The sequence below is a fragment of the Platalea leucorodia genome (assembly GCF_965183815.1).
Source record: "Platalea leucorodia genome assembly, chromosome: 8".
NCBI classification, from domain to species: domain Eukaryota; kingdom Metazoa; phylum Chordata; class Aves; order Pelecaniformes; family Threskiornithidae; genus Platalea; species Platalea leucorodia.
This window is the reverse complement of record NC_138830.1, coordinates 46,638,933-46,663,077: the sequence shown is the minus strand read 5'-3', so window position 1 is coordinate 46,663,077 and position 24,145 is coordinate 46,638,933. Positions and strand designations below refer to the sequence as shown.

The 24,145-nt window shown below is 40.5% G+C and overlaps 1 protein-coding gene across 2 annotated transcripts in view; it reads left to right on the top strand.

The window, feature by feature from the left end:
- The first annotated feature begins 7,963 nt into the window (after positions 1 to 7,963).
- The window catches only part of GARRE1 (granule associated Rac and RHOG effector 1), a 63,080-nt gene continuing 46,898 nt past the window's right edge, over positions 7,964 to 24,145 (top strand). For both annotated transcript variants that reach the window (XM_082320529.1, XM_082320534.1), the window contains exon 1: positions 7,964 to 8,024. The gene's annotated coding sequence lies outside the window, so the exon portion shown is untranslated. The remainder of the gene's footprint in view (positions 8,025 to 24,145) is intronic.

Below are 24,145 nucleotides of genomic sequence, written 5' to 3'. Positions count from 1 at the left end.
ATCCAGAACACAGCACTGTACCAGCTACTAGGAAGAGAATTAACTCCATCCCAGCTGAAACCAGGACACTTTAAAAGATCTGTATCATATGATTTCCCCACTTTAACTCTTGGAATTCCAAAAGAAAACTAACATATGCAAAATCCAACAACAGAAAACAACTGATGTATAGAATTTGTATGGCCTACAGGTTGTTTTACTACTCCCTTTTAGTAACTGTTGGCTTGATGTTGTGTGCCTAAAAGGATCTGAAGTATATATATTTGGGTTATAGTATCTTGATTAATCAGTGTGAAATTAAAAAAAACACACACCTGTAGGTACTGCTTATCTGCTTCTTTGAATTATATAGCAGTGCACACAGAAAGCTGAAAATCTTTCTTCCCCATAAACCTCAGTTGTCGGTTGCTGCCATAGGGCTGTTGTCTGACGGTCCCTCATGCCAACAGATAAGACAACTTACACAAGAGTTGCATACTGCATATGCACAGTTCTTGTGGGACTGATGTTTTGTTTCCTGCCTCTGACACCAGCGAGAACTGTGATCCAATAGTCCGATACAGACTTGGTAGCTTTTTATACCTCCTTTTACAATACTGTAATTGATTAGATGTCATGCGAAAGAGCTGGGAACCACAACTATCAGTTTCAACAAAGCTAAAGACAATTTATATTAATGACAGATGAATCAGGAGCTTTGGAGCCAAAGCCTAGCAGAGAGGTTTGCATGTCCCTCTTGAAACAAGGAGGACATAGAAATAGAGACAGGGGATGCAGAGAGCACCTTTAACTAGCCTACTCAGGCATAAAGGGCATCTATCTGCCTTAGATGCCCTGGTGCATTTGGAAGATGGTGAAGGATCTAAAATTATTGTGGAATGCCAGCGAAATAACTGCTGGTAGCCCTTAAACTTCAAGCAAATGAATACCCAACCAAGGAATTTCTGGGCTGTGAAAAAGACAACAGTAGAGTGAACCATGAACACTGAAACCTGCTCCTGCATCCTTGGCATGTGTCCAGCAGTGCAGGATATTTGCATCTAGTAACACAGCCAGTTGTGTACCATTTTGGCTGAGGGAGTTTAAAAAGCAAGCAAAAAAACAAAAAATCACCGGGCACTGTATCATCAGCTTTAGCTTAGTGATGGGCAGAGCATGCTCCTCAAACCTGACGTCAGATTTATCAAGGAGAACCAGGCCCAGGTGGTGGGCCACAATGCAAGCAAACCAAATACACTCTTGGCTGCAGCTACAGACGAAGTATGACAGCACTAGAAGCTGACTAAACAAATCAAGAACCTGAAACCAGCCACTGAGGTCAGCTACATTGGCTTTCCTGTTGGAGCCAGAGGAAAATGGTACTCAGCCAATCAAGCACTGCTAGCTGCACTGGTCCCCTGGAAAGCAGATGAGACTGGGTTGCCAAGTTTGAGTAGATAAGTCCCACTCCTCTCTGTCAACATCCTGAATATCTTCTCAAGCATAGGACAGACAGGTGGCCAAAGCTCCGTCGCGGCCAAAGACTAGCTCATAGGCGTCTCACATTTCATGATGTCACCAGGAGACCTGGACTGGTTTGGACAGGGCACCCAAAAGAGGCTCTGTATTGAGGGGTTTAGCAAGAGTCATTTATGAAGAAAGCTTTGTCAGTCTCTCATTTTGTTGTTCCTGAGAAATGCCTTCCTGTAAGTGGATTACTTAAATCCCAATCCTAGTCGGGGCCTTTGAGTATTTCTGTAATTAACGAGGAAACTCTAGAGAAAAGACTAGTTCATTCACACGTCATGCCTTGCATCAGATCACAGCTTTATCTAATACACTTTTCTGTATGTTATCAAGTAATTTAGCAAAGATTGAACCATGAGCTATTGGCTTACATGTTTCTCTGTTATCTCTGTTCAGCCTACTTTCACAATTCCATGTTCTCCATTACAAAATTACTCCTTATTTGGCAGTTTTCCACAATACAAAATAATCTGTATAGGCAAAGGGTAATAACAGTACCAGTAAGGCAGTTGAAATTAAGTGGCCTTTGTTACAGTGCCCTAACAGAAACTAAGGCAATGCAATAGCATTTGGTCCCCTGTTCAGTCCCCCTGCAACAATCCTGTGTTGCAGGAACTATCACATGGAAATTCTTTAAAACTACCATTTAGGCTTCTTTCTAGACCACTTTAAATATTTATATATTTTTATAAACATATGTAATTTTTGTGTATTTATATAAACATAAGTTAAAACAAATAATGTAAAATTCACCATTCATATGGTAACGTTTACTATAGACTGTTAAAATAAGAATTATGTGTCCAATATAAGACACTTACTAAAAAAGTCAAATTCTGTTATCTGAAACATACGTAACACCTTATTGCAATCACTTGTACAAGGTCAAACAAACAAAACATAATTTGGCAAGTAGCCTCTAATTTCAAACATTTAGTAGAAGGGATACTATGTTTCTATACCTGTTTATAAATGTTCTAGAATTAATTCTAAATTTTATTTCACTACTTAAACAGTGTTTAGACTCTATTATATTAGAAGCCCTAAATACCCTATTAATAAGTTGGGTCAATTACACAGAATTACATTTTACTCTTAGTCACAACCTTACAATGGAATGTAAACTACAAACGCCATATTAATTTCTAAGTAAAAAAAAAAAAACAGTCCAGTTCTCATTCACACATTTACAGCATATCTGTTTTATATCTTCTAAGATCTAGTATTTCAAAATGTCAACAACAGTTCTTTGTGTCTCACAAATATTCTCTCAACACCTCCATATTTGCTGCATACTTTGAACAGTTCTAAGCCAACTGCTAATGACTAACTAATAATGAATTCATAATCGTTTGCTACTTATCAGAATAAATTTTTTAAATATAAAACTTCTCCAGTATTTAGATGGCCATGCAAACTCTTTTACCACAGCTGGCTGAGAAGTACATTTTTGTGGTTTTGCAAGCTGATTCCTTTTTGTGAAAGTTTTCAAGAAAACAAGCAAAATGAGATCCCAGACATCTGAATCACCAGACATTAAAAAAAAAAATTATACATATGTTTAAGTAGTTGACTTCCTGAAGCAAAAATATGAAATGCCAATGACCATTTTGTGCATGTAGTTGGGAGTACTCCATTTCTGTGCCCATCTAGCTGGTCACAACCAGCAAAGGATTTCAGAGTCTAGTCCCCCATTTCAGCACAACTGGAAGACAGCTTCTTAAGCAGAACAGCAATTTAAAAACAAACACATCTTCTCCTTCATCTCTGGACTAGGGACACTGACCTTAAAAATATCTGAAATTCTTCCACTGCCTGTAAGCAAAAATGGACTGCAGGCAGTCATGATCATATGTCACTCTTACAAAACATTCTTACTCGTTGGCTACTTTTTGGGAAGGTTATTTGCTGTCAATCAAGTGACAAGTTCTGCTTATAATAATGGTGATGACATCAGACCTGTAGAAGAGAATATTAGTACGGGGAGTCTAAATATATAAACTAGAAGGTCATGGGACACATCCAACGTCAATTGAAGTCAATGGCCTCCATTCACTTTGCTCAAAACTGGACTGATCCACGTAGGATTAAGAGATTTATATATATATATATATATATATATATTTATTTTCCCTATAGCCAGTATCATTGGCTTGCAGCCTAGGATTTTTTAAGGTGACCTGGATCTTTGATTTGTCTGACAAGAAAAGGTGATTGTCTCTATTTTTATTTTTACGTGGCCATATATAGGCAGTCATGTTCACTCTTTCCAAAGTGGGACTCACCCTGTGGAGGTAACGGGCAAGAATTTTTCCAAACAGCAGGCTGGGGGCTCTAACCACGCATTTCTTTTGCCATTTGGTAGTGTTTACAAAGAAGCTGGGCAAAAGGCCAATTCTCATTTTAAGCCTCAGGTTGGACACAATGGTCGGTCAGTGTACTGAGGGGTATAAAGCATAGGTCAGCAGCTTTCTTGTCAGGCAGCAAATAACTAAATTTCACTTGTCTGAAATAGGATTTTAGTTGTCCAGGGCTGCAGGACAAAAGGACTGTTCTCACCCTGACAGCTGGAATGGATGATTTGTGAAATGTATTTTTAGAAGTCTTATTTGCCTACGTGTATGCCTGCATTGTCAAACATTCAGACAGCAAGAGCAAGTTAGGTTACGAGCCCCAAGGACTGCGACATACTGTACAAACTGTATAACATACCTAGATCTAAACCTGCATTTTCATTACTTCTCACCCTCCAACTCCAAATATACTGTCCAGATATTAATGCAACACTACTGCTGTTCTTCCTATACTTCAACATACTATCACTACAGCATTCACAGTAATGAGTAACCACAAAGGGAAAATCACTGCTGATACAATAGGACATTAGTGATCAAATCTGTTTCCCAAAATCACCCTCGTTTTCCCCACATTTCCTTTTCCTAAACATCTCTCTCTCTGATTAACAGAAACAAGAATCTCCCGTAAATTACCTTTTTCCTTTAACAAGACAACCTGCTCTTGAGGGATTTTATTACTAACATTCATCCTCCTAATCTTATCTCACACCTTGCTGATACGCATATCCTTATTAACATTTGCACACGGTTATTGTGCCAGTGCTGCTTTTTTCCCAAGCTAATGGTTTCTTCCTCCTACAGCCCATGACATCAAGTTGCACTCGTAATACATTTCAAAGGTGGTTTCCCCTCTCTCTAAACAACATTGTTACATTTTTTGTTTAAACAGTGCACCAGTTTCCTTCCCTTCCTATTCAATGGAAGTCTTGGAAAGCACTTTTCATATGTATGTAACATCAATAGGAAAATCGTAAATATACCTGAATACATCTATTCTATGCTGATTTACACACGACTTCACTAAATAGTTAATCATACTACCATCTTCCAAAATATTTAGAATTCACAAAATAAAAAAATAGATTATTGAGTATAAATATAGCATTGTAAGCATTCAGGAAAACAATTTTAATGTACAATGTCACAATACATATCTACACTACATATTTTCTAGTCCTTAAGACTTTCCTCTTTATTCTGCGTTGGTTATTATGCACTTCTGCTGAATTGAATGTTTTCATACTCTGTTCATATTAGGAAGTGTGAACTTCCTATTTATTTCTCAGTCTGTCTTAAATTGCTACCATCTGGTTAAGGCATATTAGCTTTAAGGCTAGGATTCTTACCAGTCTTCTGTGCCTTAATGCTCTTAATCTTTAAACGTCATCTGTAATAAATTTCAAATGAAATGTCTGATCTTTAGAGACAGTTATGTGTTAAAAGTTGTTATACAGCGCTGTAAAAAAATGATAATAATATGTAAATAAATCTAGCAAGTCAAAATAAAAAATACGCTTATTGTGTGTAACTCCACTGTTAGTGTTGACAGAACCAAATTCTGCACAGATCCACTGAATACAATTAAATCACTAGGATAACAAAATACGGAGCAGATTTGGACACCTCCTGATAGTGTGAAAGAACATGTTCGTGCATTGTATTGAACTGTAAGACTAGGGCTGTAGAACAAATTTCTGCCTGTGAATACGGTATGCTTTAATCAGCATGGCTTGTGTAGTTTTGGGACCTATTGGTAAAACTGCATGTCAGTAAAACCTACAGCACTATTAGAAAAAGTTCTGGTGGATGGCCATCAGCTAGTGCAATATAATTTGCCAGCTATTCATCAGGGCAGGAGATTGTTGTGATCCTGTAAGCACCATATCACACTCTTCATATGATGAAGAACTGCAATGTACGTGGCTTGGAGAGCAGAAGGGTTTCTGAGAGCAGAACAGCTTGCAGGTGGGAAATGTCAGTAGCTCACCCCGGATTCCAGATTTCTTTTTGGACAGGCCTGGACTGGACATGCAACTAGACTCAAGTGTGAGTGGTAATGTTTGCCTTAGTAACTCCTGATGGTTTGCTTCTTTCTACAACAGTCCCCGGCACTGCTCTGCGCTGGCTACGTGACACAACTTCAGCACAAGAGCAACACGTGAGCTCCTGGAGAGCTGCTTGCAGCTAAAAAGCTCCAGACTGGCCACCCTGCTTCCCAAGGATAGGAAATACAAGTATCCCTAAAAATACGTGTATTTGTATGTGTTAATCTCTCTCTCTTCATTCTTTAAAAAACCCCCAAACAACACAAAAACAAAAACCAGGAGGTATTTTGTGTGTGGGTTTTTTTTTTTTTTTTAATTACTTTTAAGGTGTAGGCTCAGTATCTGGGAGGAAGGAAAATCCATCCCAGTATTTTCTTTTCTCTTTCCCTTCCTCTTCAGCTCCTTCCAACTTCCTCTACACTCAGTTTTTCCACTTCATACCTATACTTCCTTCCAATCAAAAACTTGTTGAAACCCCATCAGTCTTTTTTATCTTTTTTTTTTTTAAATCAATGTTTCATCTACCACTTAGTTAAAAGCAGCAAAAAGAAAAAAGAAAAAAGGTACCTTCTCCAGCCCTTTATTGCACTCTTCCAGTACAAAGAATACTCCGACACCCCTCTCTTGAAGGAGCCAACAATATGACAGCCTTCTGTTCCCTTGCGTGCTTTCCAAGTATTTCCCAGGTATCTCTTAATTTGAGGGCTAAATTTACTAGGAAGAGACATGCTTAGTAGACATGCAAGAATCAGAAAAGTTCGGAGGGAATGCACTGATGAGAAGCCCAGTCTGCCAGCAACCATCTGTTACGGAGAAGGAAACAAAGCCACAGATTGCTCCTAGGCAGCTCCCCACAGACACTATTTGAGGACTATTTCCAGCTTGCGGCTAGAAGGTGTCCAATAAATTGACAATTTCACTTCTTCCCACAGTTTTCTGATTAGCAGCACTGAAACTGGTGGAAATTACTGTTAGTTTCACTTTATTAGTAGCATATCCAAGTGTGGGGGTTTGGGTTTTTTTTGAGGGGGGGAGGGGGAATTAGAGCCAGATGATCGGATGCTTAGCCCTGTAGACGAAATTTTTGCTTACGTATATTCCAACAATTTTTAACTACTCTCTTACTATTACACGTTACCTTATTTTCTAATTTGTACCAGACATTTCTGTACGTTATTAAATGCTTGTTCCATTTCAAATGTAAGATCCTAAATAAGCCTTGGAAATAAAAAATAATCACTTTCTAATAAGAAAGACAGGATTAAAAGAAGACTATTTCTACAGAAATAGGATTTGAAAATACACCGTATTGCACAGCAAACTTTTCTGTATAAAGTCTGCATTAAGCCTGAGAAATAATAACAAACTGAACTCACACAGCAAAGCCATCATAGGCCAGGCCTGTTTCTGAACAATTGCTTAAAGCTGGTAGCACCGTGACAATTATGTCCAAGGGATCAATTTGAGATAATTTTTGTGCATTTTACCTAATTCCCAAATAAACCCATTTAACAGCAGGGTTGAATTCTGCAGTTTCTCCAGGCAGTGATTTTGAATGGAAGAGGAATACAGTACTTTGCAGGTGCCACTGGCCATCTCCACCAGGAATTGCTCTGCTGAGGAACGACACTGCACCTGACCACAAAACAACAGAATGAGAAACCTCATTATTTTAAGCACATACAAAATATTCCCCGGTTATTTTTTTTTCCCCTTCCCCCCGTTTCTTCTGCCTGGCCGTCCCTCCGCACCCCTGGCAGCCGAGGCCCGTCCCGGGCGGTCCCTGTCACCCCCTCACCGGCACGACCCCGCCGCCCGCCTCCCCTCACCCCCGGTGCCCCTGGCGACACCCCCGCCCCGGGGGACCCCCGGTGCCGCCGCTTCCCGCCCCCTCCCCCTCCTCCTCCTCCTCCTCGCCCCCGCCGCCCCCTGCCCTTCCCTCACCCCTCACCCCTCAGCCGGCGGCCGCCCGCCGCTCCCGCCTTCCCCTTCCCGCTGTCACTCGCGGCTCCGCCCGCCCCCTGGCCCGGCCCCTCCCCGGCGCCCGGCGGAGGAGCCGCCGTTTCCGGAGTACACAGCGCGGGGCTGGCCGCGCGGCGGGGGCTGTCGCGGGCAGGTGAGTGAGCGCCGCCGCCGAGCCCTGCTCCCGCCGACCGCCCTTCCCCCGGCCCCGCGGCGGGGGCTGCCCGCGGCCGCTGCCCGCGGGCGCCGGGGGCTCGGCGGCGGCCCCGCAGCCCAGCCGGCGGGGCCCTGGCGGTGCGAGGCAGCGGGCTGGCGTGGACGGCGTTACCGCCGCTCCTCCCTCCCCGGGCGCCGAGGGGGACGGGGCGCGGAGGACGGCGGCCGGCGCCCTGCGGCCGCTCGGGGGAGCCCCCTGGGCCGCGGCGGGGGGCGCCGGCAGGGGCGGGGAGGAGCCGCCTGCGAGGAGCCCCGGCCGGGGGGGAGGGCGGCGGCGGTGCCCCGGGGCGCGGCCCGGGGGCTGTCGCCGCGCTCCCTCGGCGGGGCCGGGCCGGGCCGGCCCTGTGGCGGCGGGGGCAGCCGCGGTGCGGCGCGGGCGCGCGGCCCGGGGCGGTGGCGAGGCTGCGGCCGTGTTCCCCCCCCCTCGTCCCCCCCGTCCCTTCCCGCCGCCGTGACCCGTGTGCGGGCAGCCCGGGGAGCGCGGCGGGGGCTGGGACTGCGCCTGCGGGCATTCCTGCGCACCTTCCTGCTAAAGAGTGACCCGCGGCCGCCCGGGGCGCCAGCCGGCCCCGGCCCCGGCCCGGCAGCGAGACCCCGCCGCGGGGGCCTCCCCTCAGGGCGGCGCGGCGCTGCCCCGGCCCGGCCGGGCGCCGCCGGCGGTGAGGCGGCCCCGCTGGCCGTGCGGGCCTCCCGGGCGGTGCCGGGGGGAACCTCCCCCTCGGGGGGGTCGTAACCTCGGCCTCCCGAAGGCGCCCCTCGTCGCGGTGCCCGCCGTGGGTTTTCTTCGCGCCCCCGGCCCGAAGGCCTGCGGGGAGGTGTGTGTCCGTCTGGGCGGCCACTGCAGTGGGCTGTGCTTGTACGGATTTCTCACCTGATGCTAACTGAAAGTGCTGTTTGTTGTTATCTGGCCTTGTGCTTAGTATGTTGTATGCATATGGTAACTGCAAGCAGAAGAGGATAACTCATTTTGGGCTGCAGCTTAGAACTTTGCTAGTATACCTTTGCTTCTTCCTGCTTTGGGGGTTTTTTTGTTTGAATGGAGAGGAAATGGGGCAGGTATATGTTTGTCAGGTGGATGTTGGCTGGGAAATTTGGAAGAAGCTGAAAGATTTTGTTTGTTTGTTTTACATGGGATTATAAACCTTGTTACAGGTATAAATCGGCCATTATTATTACCATTATTGGGTTTATAGAGGAGCAGATGTCTGGGTGTCTTGAAGAGTGGCATATGTCAGTCGTGTGTAGCTGCAATAAACTGCTTGGCTCCTCAGAGTCGGTCAGCCGGTGGCTCTGGAGGCACATGCAGCTGGCAAAAGGTTGAGGCTTGGTTCCCAAAATGGCACTGCATCTTGCTACTGCTGGTGTGGCTGTTGGATAATCTCAAATCTAGAGGTTGGGGAAGAGGTTGCTGTGGGTTCTAAGGCTATTGTTGCTTGATGTTTCTGTTTTCTCAGCCCAGTGCTGTCTTGCAAAGGGGCAGTGGTGCTCTTGAGGAACTGTTGTTGTTCTCTGTGGGCGAGGTGCAGCTGAAGCTTCCTTAGTACGCTCCCCTTCCCTCCCCTCTCTGAGGTATGTGGTAGGTGTTGTGTAGCTCCCAGCCACATTAAGGTTTTGGTATGGAGCTCATGGGATCAGGCGTGTTGGCCGATCTTGGTATGTGTATCAGTGCTATTTGTGTATCATCATGATTTTGCACTTCAGCATGTGTTGTTGTGTATCAACATGATTTTGCACTTGGCTGGAGGCTTCTACTAGGCAACATTTCTACAGAAGATAAGCTGGACCCTTCTTCTGTAAAGAATTGCTATTTTTCCAAGTTCAAGACTTGTATAAGGTTTTATTTTCTGTTCTGTACTTTCTCTTCTGGAAGGAAGGACTTTCTAAGTATTTAATGTATGGTTGTGAAGAAGGTGTGTTTCTGGTGCTTCATGGAACCTTTGAGGTGTGAGGAACTGGGCCGGCAGCAGCATGGAGCCACTGCTGTCCATGCATCTTGTGGTACTGCTTCCTAGGTCAGTGTAAGGCATAAATCCTTCTGTCGGCGTTTCTAATTCTGAATCAGGAGTTACTCAGGGGTGGTAGGAAACCAGAAATAATGCATACAGGGTATATTTTTCTAGTTGAAAGTATTTTCCGAGACTCTGAGATTTGATTAACAGGTAAATAATCCTTCATACAAAGTAATACAAAAATATCTGCTAAAAATGTTTAGAAGAGAAGTCTAGGTTTCTTCCACTTCTTAGGCATTGACTTGTATTTGATTACTTGAATCTTTTTCCACTTGAATCTTTTCTGTGTTTGTTTTTTTTTGCTGTTGCCTCCAACCTGAGAGCTTTTTTCCCCACTTCTTCCCACTACTTATTACTTTTCAACACCTCTTTTTCCCCAGCATACAAATGACGGCCGGTTTTTCTTTGCAGCAAAACAACTGTATTTTTGCTGTTCTATAAGGTATAAGTAAGCTTCCCTTTATACCCTGAATTGACTGTAGTTTTAAGTGCTGCCACTTGCCTCTCGTTACTCAAAACAGGATTGTGTCAAGAGAAATTGTGCTGCTGCTTTTGTTTATATAGTAGTACTGCAATAGGAAAAGACTTGTTCTTGGTACAATGAATGCTGGTACACCAGAAATCCTGCTAATGATAGTGATTAATGGGTGCTGCTCAAAATAGCTATCACTGCTGATATGACTAATTGTGCCATATGAAGAGAGCTCCTTTATTCCCAGTAATCTCAAGGTGTTTTTACAGTTCTAGAGAAATGCCTGATCTGTGCAGGCAGATAAATGCACAGTGAAATGCAGAACTTGAAGTATGGCAATTCTTTAAGAGCTTGCTGCTGCGCTGCAAAACCACTTGGGGCTGAAAATGAAGAATATCTTCTTGTGGTTACTGTAGGTAGATAGAATATTATTACTGGAATTGGATGTTAGCCAAAGCAACACCCTGCATGTTGCAAACAATGCCAGGGTATTGTTAGTAGCTATAGAAGGGGTTTTATATCATACATGAAAGATGACATTTCCAGCAGCATGGGTAACCTCATCAGAAAACATTGTGCTGGGGCTGGCTCAGAGAGCAACTGGCTCTGCTAGGCTTGACAAAATCTGCATTATAATCGCACTGGTCCTCCTAGAGCTTGGTGATAATGTCTGGATTAGTGTTTCTTAACCTTCACTGGCCTTTGGGTAACAACAATTTATTAGTAACATGCTGCAGGCAATCTTGTGCTCTCCAGGCAATATTGTATTCTGGGTTCCGTTTAGATTTTGTATGTACTGTGGCTGAAGGCAATGCTGGAAGCTTATGTGGGGACTGCAGATCTAAACCACAGAAGGTGCTGTTTTGTGATATCTGTAAAATCTGAAGTTCTGCCTGGTAGGATGAAAAAATATTTTGAAAGTTAAGTAGAATTTGTTAAAGATGGGTTCCAAACTCACTAAGAAGAAGCTAGTAGTAGTTGTGTTTTGTTGTGTCTCTGGCTTTGCGTGGGTTTCTTCTCCTCTGCTGTTTGCGTACCTCGAGAATTTTATGGCAGGAGAGGTCTAGATGTTCATCCCTTCTGCCCCCAAAGACACTGTTAAGGTGTGTGTGTGGGAAGTAGGAGGCATTCGTTTCACAAATGCTGCCTTGCAGGTTAATTGCTAATTTGGTCTGATATGATCCCAGTCTTCTAGTGTTCTGTGAATGAACCATTTTGGTCCAGTCCTTGAATTTTGCCAAAACAGTAATTAAAAAAGGAAAAAAAAAATTAAGTTTTTTTTTCTATGAAACTTTAAAAAGATGACACTGGTGTTAATGAGATGTGTTTCACTTTGAAGTGCTTTAATGTGACAAGACAAATTATTTCGAGAACTGTGGTCTTGAAATACAAATCTTGTCTTACTCTGCTGTAATGAATGAAGATTAGTGTGTTGATTACTTAAGACAAGTTTGGGGGGATTGATCTGTGTGGTTTTATAAGGGTCGTAAACTTTGCATGAGGCAAACTGACTTCCAGGGACCCAGGTTGGAGCAGCCTTGGAATACAAGAGAAAGGGTGCGTGGGTGGGTGTGTGGGGGTGTGTGTGTGTGAGAAACAGAAGAATAGAGGGTCTAGAAGTGCTGGTTAAGCTTTGAAGAATGAAAGAAAAGGGCTGAAAAGGGGAATATGAAGTACTCCAGGTGTGGCTGGGGGAATCCTGAGATGTCTGAGTGAGGATCAGTATGGGTGTATCTGAGGTGGGAGTAACTGAGGCTCTGTGAGGCTTTCAGGCATGTTCAAGAGCCTTTATAGCAAGTCAGACGTTTTTCCAGCTGTGGTGTTGCATACCATTGGTGGTGCATTGGCTTCAGTCTAATGATAACATACGGCAGCTTATCAGGGCAAGCACCTATTACAGCTTTTTATTAAAACAATTCAAGTTTGAAGTGTGTATTATAGGGCTTTGCTTTGAAGAACTATTTTCACAAAGGAAATAAATACTCTCCCTTCTAAGGAAAGCCCTCATAGGGGAACATGGTAGCACTAGCATATAGAATTTTTGCTGTATTAGCTAAAAAACAAACCAAAAACTTTTAAGAAGTTTTTGCTCTAAAGTAGCTGTCCATGTTTTTTTTAAAACATATTTTTACCTTGTATGTTTTTACTGTTAGGGTCACATCAGAGAAAATAATTCCTTAGGAAACATCTTTACAATACCTCTCTAAATTGTGACCAATTCCTGCTTATGTTTTTAGTAAAATTTTCTCCTTGAAATGACTGATGCATATTTTCTGGTTTAGGCTAGCTAGATTTTCATTGTCTTGCAAGATAGCCGTATTCCTTCTTTGTGGTCTTTTGTTTCTTGGTTTTCTAACAGTTTTCTGCTTTTTCAAGTGGTTGGGTTTTTTTTGGTCAATGTGACTCTTTTTGTTTTATCTAGTCACGTTTCAGTGGGGTACTTGTTAGATGCTAATGTTTTCTGGTAAGCATTTCTGTACAATAGTGTTGCAAAAGACAGATTATTTGGAAAATTTCAACAGGAAGGTCCCTCCACCACCTTGTCAGCCACCCCTTCTCAGGTTTAGATATTCTATTTTTGTTCTTTCCTGACACTACATGCGTGTTGGTTAGAAAGTTATAAGGGAATGTGTCAACTGACTGTTTCATAACAGTGTTTTAGGTGTGATTCTTTTTTACTTGTGGACTCAAAGTTGGCATTTAAATGGTACAGTCCAATGACAGAAAATTCCTCGCAGGCTCTGTGCTGTGTATTCTGCAATCTGGGACTGGAACAAAACTCCTCAACTTAAACAGTTTCTGAACGTAAGGGAAAGTTTGTTTCCCTTGATAGAAATAATATTTAATTTTGATTCTTTAATGCTTGATTCTAACATGCTGTATTTTGGGAACTTTAAAGCAGTGTATGGAATGTGTTGTAGAGGAGAGAGTAGGAGAAGAGTAGGAAGAAAGGACCGTGATGGACCTTTTTCTCCACTTACTTCTCCACAGGCATCCCTAGTGTGATTTATTCGTGTGAGAATTATCTAGCAATGAAATGCATCTTTAATCCTGTCAGTAACTGAGTGTTTTTAGTTTCCCAAGTAGATTACCTCACTATGATAACTTGGTATGTTTGTGAGTTTCTGGATGGTATTGGGAATTCCTATGGATTTACTGGGGTAAAATTAGATCCTTTGAAGCACGTCCACATGGTCTGTCTGACACCAGGAGATTCAGAGCAATGTTCCTAGGTATTTTTTTTTTGTTTGTGAAAGTTGAACTTCCCGTTCTTCTGTACAGATTACAGAACTTGGCTGGTTGTGCCTAAGAAGAACAGTTTGAGTCCCAGCACAAGAGCTTCTCTGGAGAAAGATAAAGCACCTGAATGTCTACAGCTCACATTCCAGAAAAATCTGGAGATCATTTAAGTGTTGCTTCCTAAGAGTCTAAGTACCAGGTAATATTTTAAAAAGTTCCTTAAAAGTACTTGAAGCTGGCAGTCTCGTCCTGAAGAAGCTAGACATTCTTTTTATGTGGCCCATCATATAACAGAAATGCTGAAAACGAGTGAAAGCTCTAGTGACTAGAAAGGACAAACACAGAAACACTCTTGTTGTTGTTGGAAGACTTTTCTTGTGTCTGCATCCTCACAGCTTGAGTAGAAGACTGAGTATCACAGGGGAAAGATCACTTTGGATAAATGTAATTCTATGCCAGACTCCAAAAGATATGAGGAACATAATCTCTTTGAGTATTTCAAAATTTTTCTCAGAACGCTATTTGCAAGTCTTGCAGCAGATGGTATTATGTAGAAGGAGGAAGAATACAAGGAGGAAGAGGCTACCTAAAAATTGCATTCTTCCAGATCTATATGTTCTGCATGCATCTTGCAGGGTAACTTCAATGTAGAATGAGTTCATCATCTCCAAATGCTGAAAAGAAACCACGTTTGTCAAATGAAGGTAAAAATGAATGCAGGTTTTCATTGTTTGTTAAAGGCACCTGTGTTTGGTAAAAGATGGAAAGATCCTGAGGGTAGGAGATTTTTTGGTGGGAGGGAAGAATAGCAATATTGCCTGCTGTTGAGTGGTCTGCAATTCTTCGTCCAAGCAGAAATTGAAGGCCAGGTGGTGTAGAATAGTGTTAACTAAAACTGTGCAAATATGTTGTTACAGAATCCAGCTTCATCAGTGCATGGTTCACAGCTCCAGAATAAACTTTATTTAGCCTCTTATCAAAGACGTAGTTAGATATTTGTGGTTTTTTTGGCTAAGCAACACAGTTTGCAAATATTTAAATAATAAGGTAATAAGATATACCCATTTTCCTACATGAGATGAACCTTTACAAGCAGGTGATGTAATCAAAAACTTCAGTATGGTGCTGAAAAATAGGTCTACTGCTAAATGTGCATGTATCATTTAGAAAAGCTAAAACCTTTCATTTATTTAATAAAAAGTAAAAGAGAATGAAAAAGAAATCTAAGATTTGGTAGTGATCAGAATTTTGTTTTACTGTGTTCAGTTCTGAGTAGTGCAGATGAAATCATCAAGACTGCTGAGTTGCTGCTGCTGTCAGCAGGAAAGCGGAGTGGATACTCATACATTCTTCATCTACAGAGAGCAAACTGGGTGTACTTCACTAACTCATAGTGGAGTACAAATAAATTGTCTTTCTACCAGTGTAGATACACAAGTCATGACACAAGCAAGGTTAAGGTTTTGGTAGTATTGCACTTCTGTTTTATCTGTTTTTGAAGAGATGTTGCTGAAGTTTATGTATAGAAGAGCAGGGTAGGTTAACTAAAAATTAGATTTCCTAAATCAGTGCAAGTGTAAGTGGACTTCTAATTGTGTGGCTTATTTCTCTTAAGTGACTTCCATGCCGATGGAAGTCTGTATGAGGTGCTGGAAGGAAATGCCAATTATTAGAACAAAACCCTGAAGAAAAGAGCACATATACTGTTATTGGGAATGTGCTTGGTTCTGTATTAAAATGTTGGAAGAGTCCTTCCTCGGGGAGCTTCCTGTCTGTCAGTCTTGTGTTGCTTTCAGGAAGAGAATGAAAAGATTTTCTCTCAAGCAATCCTATTAGATCTCATAATAAACTTCTTTGTTTAAACACATTGCAGTAATTTCCAGGGCAACAGATTGTGATGTCGAATTCAGCACTTTGACCTCATTTCAGGTCCAAAGAGGACTGAGTATCGTAAAGTTTTAGACAAGTTATTACAAAATAACTTCTGTAATTAGCAAACTTTATATAAAATTTCGCCATGAATTTAACGTGGATTTGTACACAAATTCTTCTTAGCAAACGTATATATTGATCCTAGTTATCAACCCTAATTGGAATGTTATCTTTCATATTATATTTGGTCTTAAAACTGAAATAGTAATTTGGGTCATGGGACAGCATATGGTCTAGGTTGGCAGTCTTTGGTCAAGTGTGCTTACTGCTCTATCCGTGTGGAAAAGTGGTACATCTGACCTGTGCTATTTTGAAATTAATCTGTTGCTTGGTTTTGTGGTTTGAAAAGATCCTGGTTTGGTTAAGTGAAATCTATTGCTCTGCAGATGTTGCTGGACATGAAATCTGTTGAAAACCACTAATGATACATTTTTTGTTTTTATATAGGAATGTTACATTTTTGTGGTGATGGATTGGTATGATAGAGTAAATCTGTAGTTGACACACAAGATTTAGGGAAATGTTTTTTTGGGAAAAGTGCATTTTCTTCCTTTGAAGACAGCAGGAAAAGAGGTTTTTTTCTTTTTTTCCATTTTAGTTTCTGGAACATTTGGGTTTTAGGAGGTTTGATTAGGATTGGCTGATGCAGTCAGACAAATGAATAACAGACCATGATTTGCCTCTTAATTATGTTTCCCTTGAACATGTGTTAAAAGATTCTAGCTCTTCTCTCACTCTGCCTTCTCTTTCCATATCACGGTGACCACGAGGGCAACGGAGGTCCCTTTCAAATCATAGATGCTGTCTTTCAAGCATCAGGAGGGGTTTTTATCACTGAATCTCTAACGCTATTTAAGTTGTTGCTGGTCAGATGTCAGCGAGTTACTATTCCAAAGCCTTTCATGGTGTCTTTGGTTCTGGATGCTTTTCTGAAGAGTATGCTTTAATCAGACACGTTGTTGGACTGAATACTGGGTGTGTGAATTGCTGTGGCTTACAGATGCCAGAGTTCATGGTTGAATAGCTCCTCTGGCTTTAAAGGTACAATATATTGAGTTTAATTTATTCTTAAAGAGCTGCACAGGGTTTGTTGCTTGTGCAATACATTGACGTGTGGGGGTTTTGTAACAATTTAGTGTGTTTTAAACTAAACCTCTCAAGTCAGTTTCTGAGGAAATATCTATAGATTAGCATGTTGCTGTTGGTCTCTTCAGAATCGCCTGTCCTTACCCTCTTATTAATTGTTTTGTGTTTTAATGTGTGCTTCTTCATCTGTTGCACTTTGTGGGATTATTGATGGAAAACATCTGTCTAGACTCTGTCTTCTCTTGTGTTTCAACACCTTTTGCTATGTGTTTGTTCCACTTGAAAGGCCTTCATGGCCCTCAACTTTGTGCATTGTGATAGATGGAGAAGACTACTGCTAATATGACTGATAAAATTTGACTTGACGTTAAGTTGTGGTTTGTTTGTTCTTTTTCCTGAGACATTCACATTTTTATGGGCTTTTTCAGCTTCACGGTACAGCCAGTGGATGCTTTTCTCTGTCTGATACAGTGTGTTGTTACGGATATTTTCAGTTGCATCCTGAAACAAGAGAAAATTATGTATTTCACTCAGTGACTTTCTGCTAAAAAGTTGTATCTGTATTTTGTTCTGAAATTGTTTTAGCACAGATGAGGCGGTGTCTTTTCAAAAATTCTTGTGGTTTCAGCGAAATAATATATTATGTCTTCCTTGCACATGCTATTTGATATATTCTGTTCTGGAGCGTGAATTACTCATCTCTGCTGTGTTGGTTGTTTTTCACTGCACATTAAATGATATATCAAGAAAAACAAGGGTAAGTATAGTTTATGAAATTTTCTACACTACATAATTATGCTCCTTTTCAGTCTAACTTAAGGTTTTGTAAGTGATGCAGTCCTCGTAATTACAAGCATAGATAGGAAGGTATGCTGTATTTTGATCCAGTTGTTCAGTGTGTTGAAGAATATATTATAATATGAATGCAGGGCATCTTGCATGCTATGTCTATGCTAAATATTGTTCTCTAAAATGAATCCTAATGTGAGCAAAGTTAAACTGGTGTAACTTGGAACAATAGACTTGGAGCAAATATTATGCAACTAGATATGTGTGAATATTGATTGTAGTGCTTGGTAGCATGTGAACAATCTGATCGTGCCTCAAAGCACTGTTCACTTAGTGGACTTCTTACCCCTTATTTAGCTGTCCCTAAAGGTTTGTGTTGTGAGGGTTTTTTTTCTTCTTTTACATCACACCATTGACTTAAGACCTGTAGTTCATTGACTTTCACTTACCTTGCACTGTCACAGGCAGATAGCATTTTGGCCAAAAGACGGTGTTGTGAGGGACAGTACTCCATCTGAAATAGTCCAAACCTGGTGCTCTCGGAAGACCCACTCAATATATTCTGACCTCCCCCCCCCCCCCCCCGGGAATAGTAATTGCAGCTGTAGAATATCCCTGAGAGGGGAAGCATTTGACAAGTTGACTTACAGGTACACCAATACGTGTCCTCAAATGCAAGATACCCTTGTCTTCGAACTGTTGTTTATTCCAGCACTGATAAGACCTTCTGTGTTTTAGGTAAGAACCAGCATTTTAAGTAGTAATACTTTGAAATTGATGCTTTGTAGTTGGTGTGAAGGAAATAATTTTTTTTTTTTGTTTTCACTGGTGATATTATTTTTTATTTTTCTAAAGCTGCTACTTAAAGTTCTTCCATATGGAAGGCATTGCCTCCGCTTGGACTGGTGGTAAGCTGTAGGTTGTGTGGCAGGTACTTGTGGCTTACTCACACTTATACTGGAATGCCCCTCCTGTTTTCTTCTTTTCGTGTTTGTTTTCTTTTCTCTGTTCAAAGGTTTTGGTTTCTTGTTAAGTACCTTCATATTGATGACTATGGTAAGAAACACAGCAAAGCAACTACTCATAGTCATGAACTCAATGAGTAATCATTGAGATTACTCAATGTAATCTTTTAGAATTAACAAATAATTAGGTAAAAACTTTCCATTCACTTATGAATAACAAGCTTAAATCTGACACAAATGAGGATAAGATACTCAGATTTTTATGGCACTGGTTTGCGGTAAAAACCTAGATGCCACAAGCTTTTTTCATTGATGTTTTTTCTTGAGTAGTTATCTTCTAGGAACTTATTAGTATAGATTGCTTAATATGACATTGGAATTGTTTTTATTAGTAGTGAATAAGTACCGCATCTGACCAATAAAAATCCATTGTCTTGTCCAAAATATGGATAAAGAAATGTCTATGTAAATGGAGTCTATGCGTTTCAGCTTCAGAGGCAAAGAAATGCCGGCATAATCACCTGAAAGATATGAAAAGCAGTCTGTGGAATAACTTTCTATTCCAGACAGAGAATAATACGTTAGCTGTAAGAGGAGATAAGACTCCATTTTACAAGTGGCTATACTGTTTAAAATTATTCGCTGATATGCATGCAGCAACTCAAAAAGCAGCAGAATGCCTTACTAATAGCATTTGAGAACCCTAAAATACAGTTTAATTTCAATTTTGAGTATCATCATATTGATACACTGTAAAGAAAACCATCAGTTTTATTGCCAAGCCCACAATCATCTAATTTTCTTACGCTGCTGAATCCAGTCACTCTCCTTTTCTTTCCTCCCTGTGATTATTTTTTTCCTACTTTTACTGCTTTTTTTCCTGCTTCACACTTTTTAATTCACATTTAAAACTCTCCTGTTTGTATGTATTACACAGTGAGGATTGGAATGTTAGCTGAAAGATGGGGAGAGGAATCTGCCGCGCTGAAAATGTGAACGATTTCCTGTTGTTCTAAACTCAGTTTGGTTTGAGTCTTAGCCTCCATGCAGCTGAAGCACTGCTTAAACTCTCCTGTTGCACAGCAATACGTGAGTGGTAGTTAGGATAAAAATCCCTTGATGTATCAAATAATACTCTGATTGTGGTTAGTCCTAGTTCTGACTGTAGTGTGCATTGATCCTAATAAAATAATAAAGGCAAAAAGTGGTATGGTCTGTTCCAGCTGCATAGTGTTACTGGACACTTCGAAGGAGGGTAATTATTTATTTCTGGAATGGAAATTTTGAGAAAATGACTCATTGAAATTCAAATCCCTTAATAAAGGAGAACATACCTCATGTAATATGCACATAACAGGTATTGTTAGGTGTATGCAGGAAATATGTATTTTGTACTGTGGATAAAACCAAATATATGAATACCTTAGTGTGTATTAAGGATGCATCTCTAATAGTGTGGTTTTTAAGCATGAGGGAGTGAATCTAAATGTAGGAAAAAAAAATTGAAAATAGGACCAATGTTGTTGAATTGAAAGCAAGACAGTAAGATACATTTTTAGTGTTCAAAGCTTGCAGGTAACTACAGACTTGATATTGTAATAGTTTTTTTTTGAATAGAAGATGCAAAAAATAAATGTAGCATGCCTGTGTTTATTCATTGTAGTGTTCCCTGAGAGGCTTCTACAGATAGATATTGTAGGCTTATCCAGAATATAGAAGTTGTAATTGCCTAACAGAATCACTCTAGAAATAGAGCAAGATCCTTACAGAGCCTTGGAAGGAAGGAATATTAGTAGCAGTAGGAACATGGTTTTCTATTTTTTTTTTTTCCATATAATGTTTTGGAGAACAGGAATGGATTGCAATCCTTCCTGCAAAAGCATGTTAGCGGTTTTGTTTGATTGTGCAGTAGCGATTTGCACTTTCTGCTGCCATCAGTAGTTCAGGAGCAGAGTATACACAAGTTCAGGTTTTTGTCAGAGCTTGCCTCATGGGGAAAAAATGTGGAAGATGGTGTGTTATCTGTAAATGGAGAACATAGTAAAGAACTATAGTGGAAGTTTGAGCCGTAGATCTTAGGGCCTAGCAGCAGGGTGCTTTCCAAACAGTTAATTGTTCTGTGGGGGTCTATTACTGTGGTGTTTATCAACTTTTTGCCGAAGTAATAATTTCGCTTGCCTTCTCCTGAGACTTGTGTGGAAAGAGTTGTTTCCATAATATTGATTATGGAGTAGTAGTGGGCATTGAGTTTTGTCCAGAATCAGTCTGGCTGAGCCATAGCCACTGTGTGACGGTTCCACTGGGGCTGGAAGAACTTGAAAGTAGTGAATATGTGGGAGTATCTTAGATGAGATCTATGTTCAAACAGAAGATTCCTGGCTGTGATTCTTGAGAGGTGTTGGTTACAGCAGTGTCTGGCTTCTTGCGGGAAGGTGGGTTTCATAGTGGGCTACAGGCTCCCCTGGCAGGGAAGCTGCATGTGGGCTGAAGCAGATGTGTCGTGGAAGTTTGTGGCAGGTAGCAGAGAGTTAGAAGGCACGTGTCTATTTTGGTCACTAATTTTATGTTTAAATATAATGTTTTCCAGATCATGTTAATATTCTTGTAGATCATGTTAATATACTTAATATTTGAATTGTTAAATTATTTTTTAAAATTAATTTAATAACTGTATTTTTAAATACCAAATAAAACAATTAATCAGCCATTGTGATGATCAGTGTTCATTTCTTTAAGCTCCAGTACTGACAGCAGTAGTAGCAGTATTGCTGTTAGCACTATGATGACTTCACCTGATGATGCTGGTGGGCTGTAGGTAAAAGGCATTATTTTTCAGAAATCCTTCTCAGATTTCCTTTCAGAAATTTAAAAAAAAAAAACCTACATTTTCAGTGAGCTTAAATGTTTTTTCAGATGCTCATTGAGTAATTTGAACGTTGCATGTAAACTATTGTATGTTAAAACGGTTGTTTGGACTTAGTAGAATGTTTATTACATGCTTTATCCAAAATTAAGGCACAAATTACCATGCATCTCCAGCCTGTATCAGTGATTGTACTCCAGGAGCCCTTTCCCAATGAAGAAAGGATTTTAAAATGGTGTCAAGTATGGATTTACTTTGATACATACTTGGTTTTCATTCTTTATGAGTAATGAAGAATATTCTTACACAACTAAAACCACCTATAGTGTGTTCCCACAAGTTTATGAAAGATGGGAGTGGAAACAGTTTTGAAAAAGACCTTTTTAATACTGGATGTAGTATTAAGTGAGGACTTTAGAATTGCTTCTATAACTTTCATAATAAAAGCAGAGACTGTGGGAGAGCCTTCTTAAAATTATATTTACATTGACAAGCAATTTTATATTAGTTCTTTAATTATGTATTTTATGGAGACCACAGTAATAAAATGCTTAATGAATTTAATATTTTGAAATAGTTGGGTTGTTGGACAGTGGTGGTGTGATACTCTTTTTCCATTTGAAGAACAGTAGCCTTTTGAAAACACACTTCCAAATATTTTCCTAGTGCTATGATAAATTTTTGTGGCTGTCATTCATTGACATGAGAATCTCAGTGAGGTTTTTTGAGATGTTTCTAGTCCTCATTTTGAGGTGGGGTGGAGAAGCTTTCAAACATTGACCCTTAAGACTCAATGAAGTTAACATTCAAAATATGTTTTTATAACATCCTTTTTTTGCTGAGGGAAAGGCAGTCCTGACTTGCAATTATCATTTATGTTGACAATGTAATTTTATTTAATTTTTTTTAAGTAAGGAAAGAAAGTATTGTTACTTCCCCAGTGGCCACCTAGGAATGAATCTCATGTTAAGCTACTTCTGATGGCACTGCTCCTGTTATTGTGCTAACTTTTGCTTCATAGTATAAATTGATCTGGTAAGTATGGTGATGAGATGACTCTTGATTTCACAATTTCTATATTTATGGTTTTCCAGCCCATTTCAAAATCCGGCTCTGCTGCCTTAAAAAGTTCTCACGCTTATTTTTCTCTAGTCTGATTTATGTTCACTTATCTGCTTTTATTCTTAATTGCTAGAGGCTGTCCTCCCACTTGCACTATTCAGTTTCTGGAACTACCGATAAATTCAAACGATGCCCTGCTGAGAATAGGATGGGAGCTGAAGGAGTGGGAGAGAGAAAGTAGAACAAACGAACGGTATTTACTAGAACTGCCTGTGCAGACCAATGCGAAACAAACCGTATTTACTGTAAAACATGTTGATAAGATATATCTATAAATTTAACAAAACACATCGTAACACTTCATGTCTTAGTTCAAGGATTATTCCTCCTTCCCTAATTTTGCTTGTGTGGTCAAGTTGTCCCATAACTGATTAGGTCTAAAATATCGTTCAGAAGGTAATTTTGTGAAGTACTGGGGGTAGTTTCTTTGCTGTTAGCATCCTAGGCTGACTAATTTTTTGATTAATCAACAGAAAGTCATATCAGTATAGTTGGCCTTGTTTTGAAAGGCTAGCTACTAGCTTGGTATAAGCATTATAAATATTTTGGTATGTGGGTACATTGTAATTCACCTTTTTTTCACTTTCACTGTGTGTAAGTGAAGGTATTCACTAATGCACAGTGACCAAATCGGTTCCTCGCTGCAGGGTAAGCACACAGCCAGCTGAACAGTGACAGACGTTCCCTCCACGCTCCGTGGGGATGTGTTTTCTGGGACTGAAATAGCTTATTTTGGGGTAGGCAGAAGAGTGTTGGCATGTGGCTGATGAAAATGCAGACATGTGCTTGTAACGCTCTGCCGCTCTGAGAGGGCATGGCTGTGTCAGGCTGCAACCTCCAGGCTTGGGACGTATCCTGGAAACTTCTTGTTTTTCAGCACTTTGGAGACAGAAAAATATTTTTTCGTTCTTCAGGGAGCTGTTCTGCATCAAAGTGCTTTTGTGGGAGAATTCGCGCATGGAGGAATATTTTGACCTAGCAACGGCACAAATTGGGTATAATTGATAAAAATATGAAAGAGGGTTGTGGATAGTGCTGATTAATTAAAAGTATAAATTTTGACCACTGCCATTGTGGCCTAGATGGACATCTGGTCCAGTAGGCCGTTTTTATTTTAATTTGTTTTGTTTAAGAAATGTTACAGAATCGATGGCAAACAAATTACATGTTTTGTTGTTGCAAAAAAGCCAAACAAGTTTAAGCAAAGTCCTTCTCATAAATAGATGGTGTCAGATGAGAAGACTTCCTTTGTAATAAAACCCTGGAATTTGTAAGACTTTAGCTTAATGTCCACAGATGTTCTCCGAGTATCAATAATTGCTGGAAGTTAATGCTTTGCTTTGTAAACTGCCTTGAAGTGCAGATCTGTTGTATTTTAAGGTCTTTAAGCGTTCTAACAAATAAAGCTGTTTCATTGCAGTGCAGTACTGACAGTAGCGTTGAAAACCTCTTTCCAGAGAAAGCTTTTAAACTTACATTGCATAAATACTATATGTTTCTAATGCTCTTAAAAGTAATGTAAAATTGTACTCAACAAGAAACGTGTGGCTGTAAATTCTGACGTACTCTGCGTGCTATCCT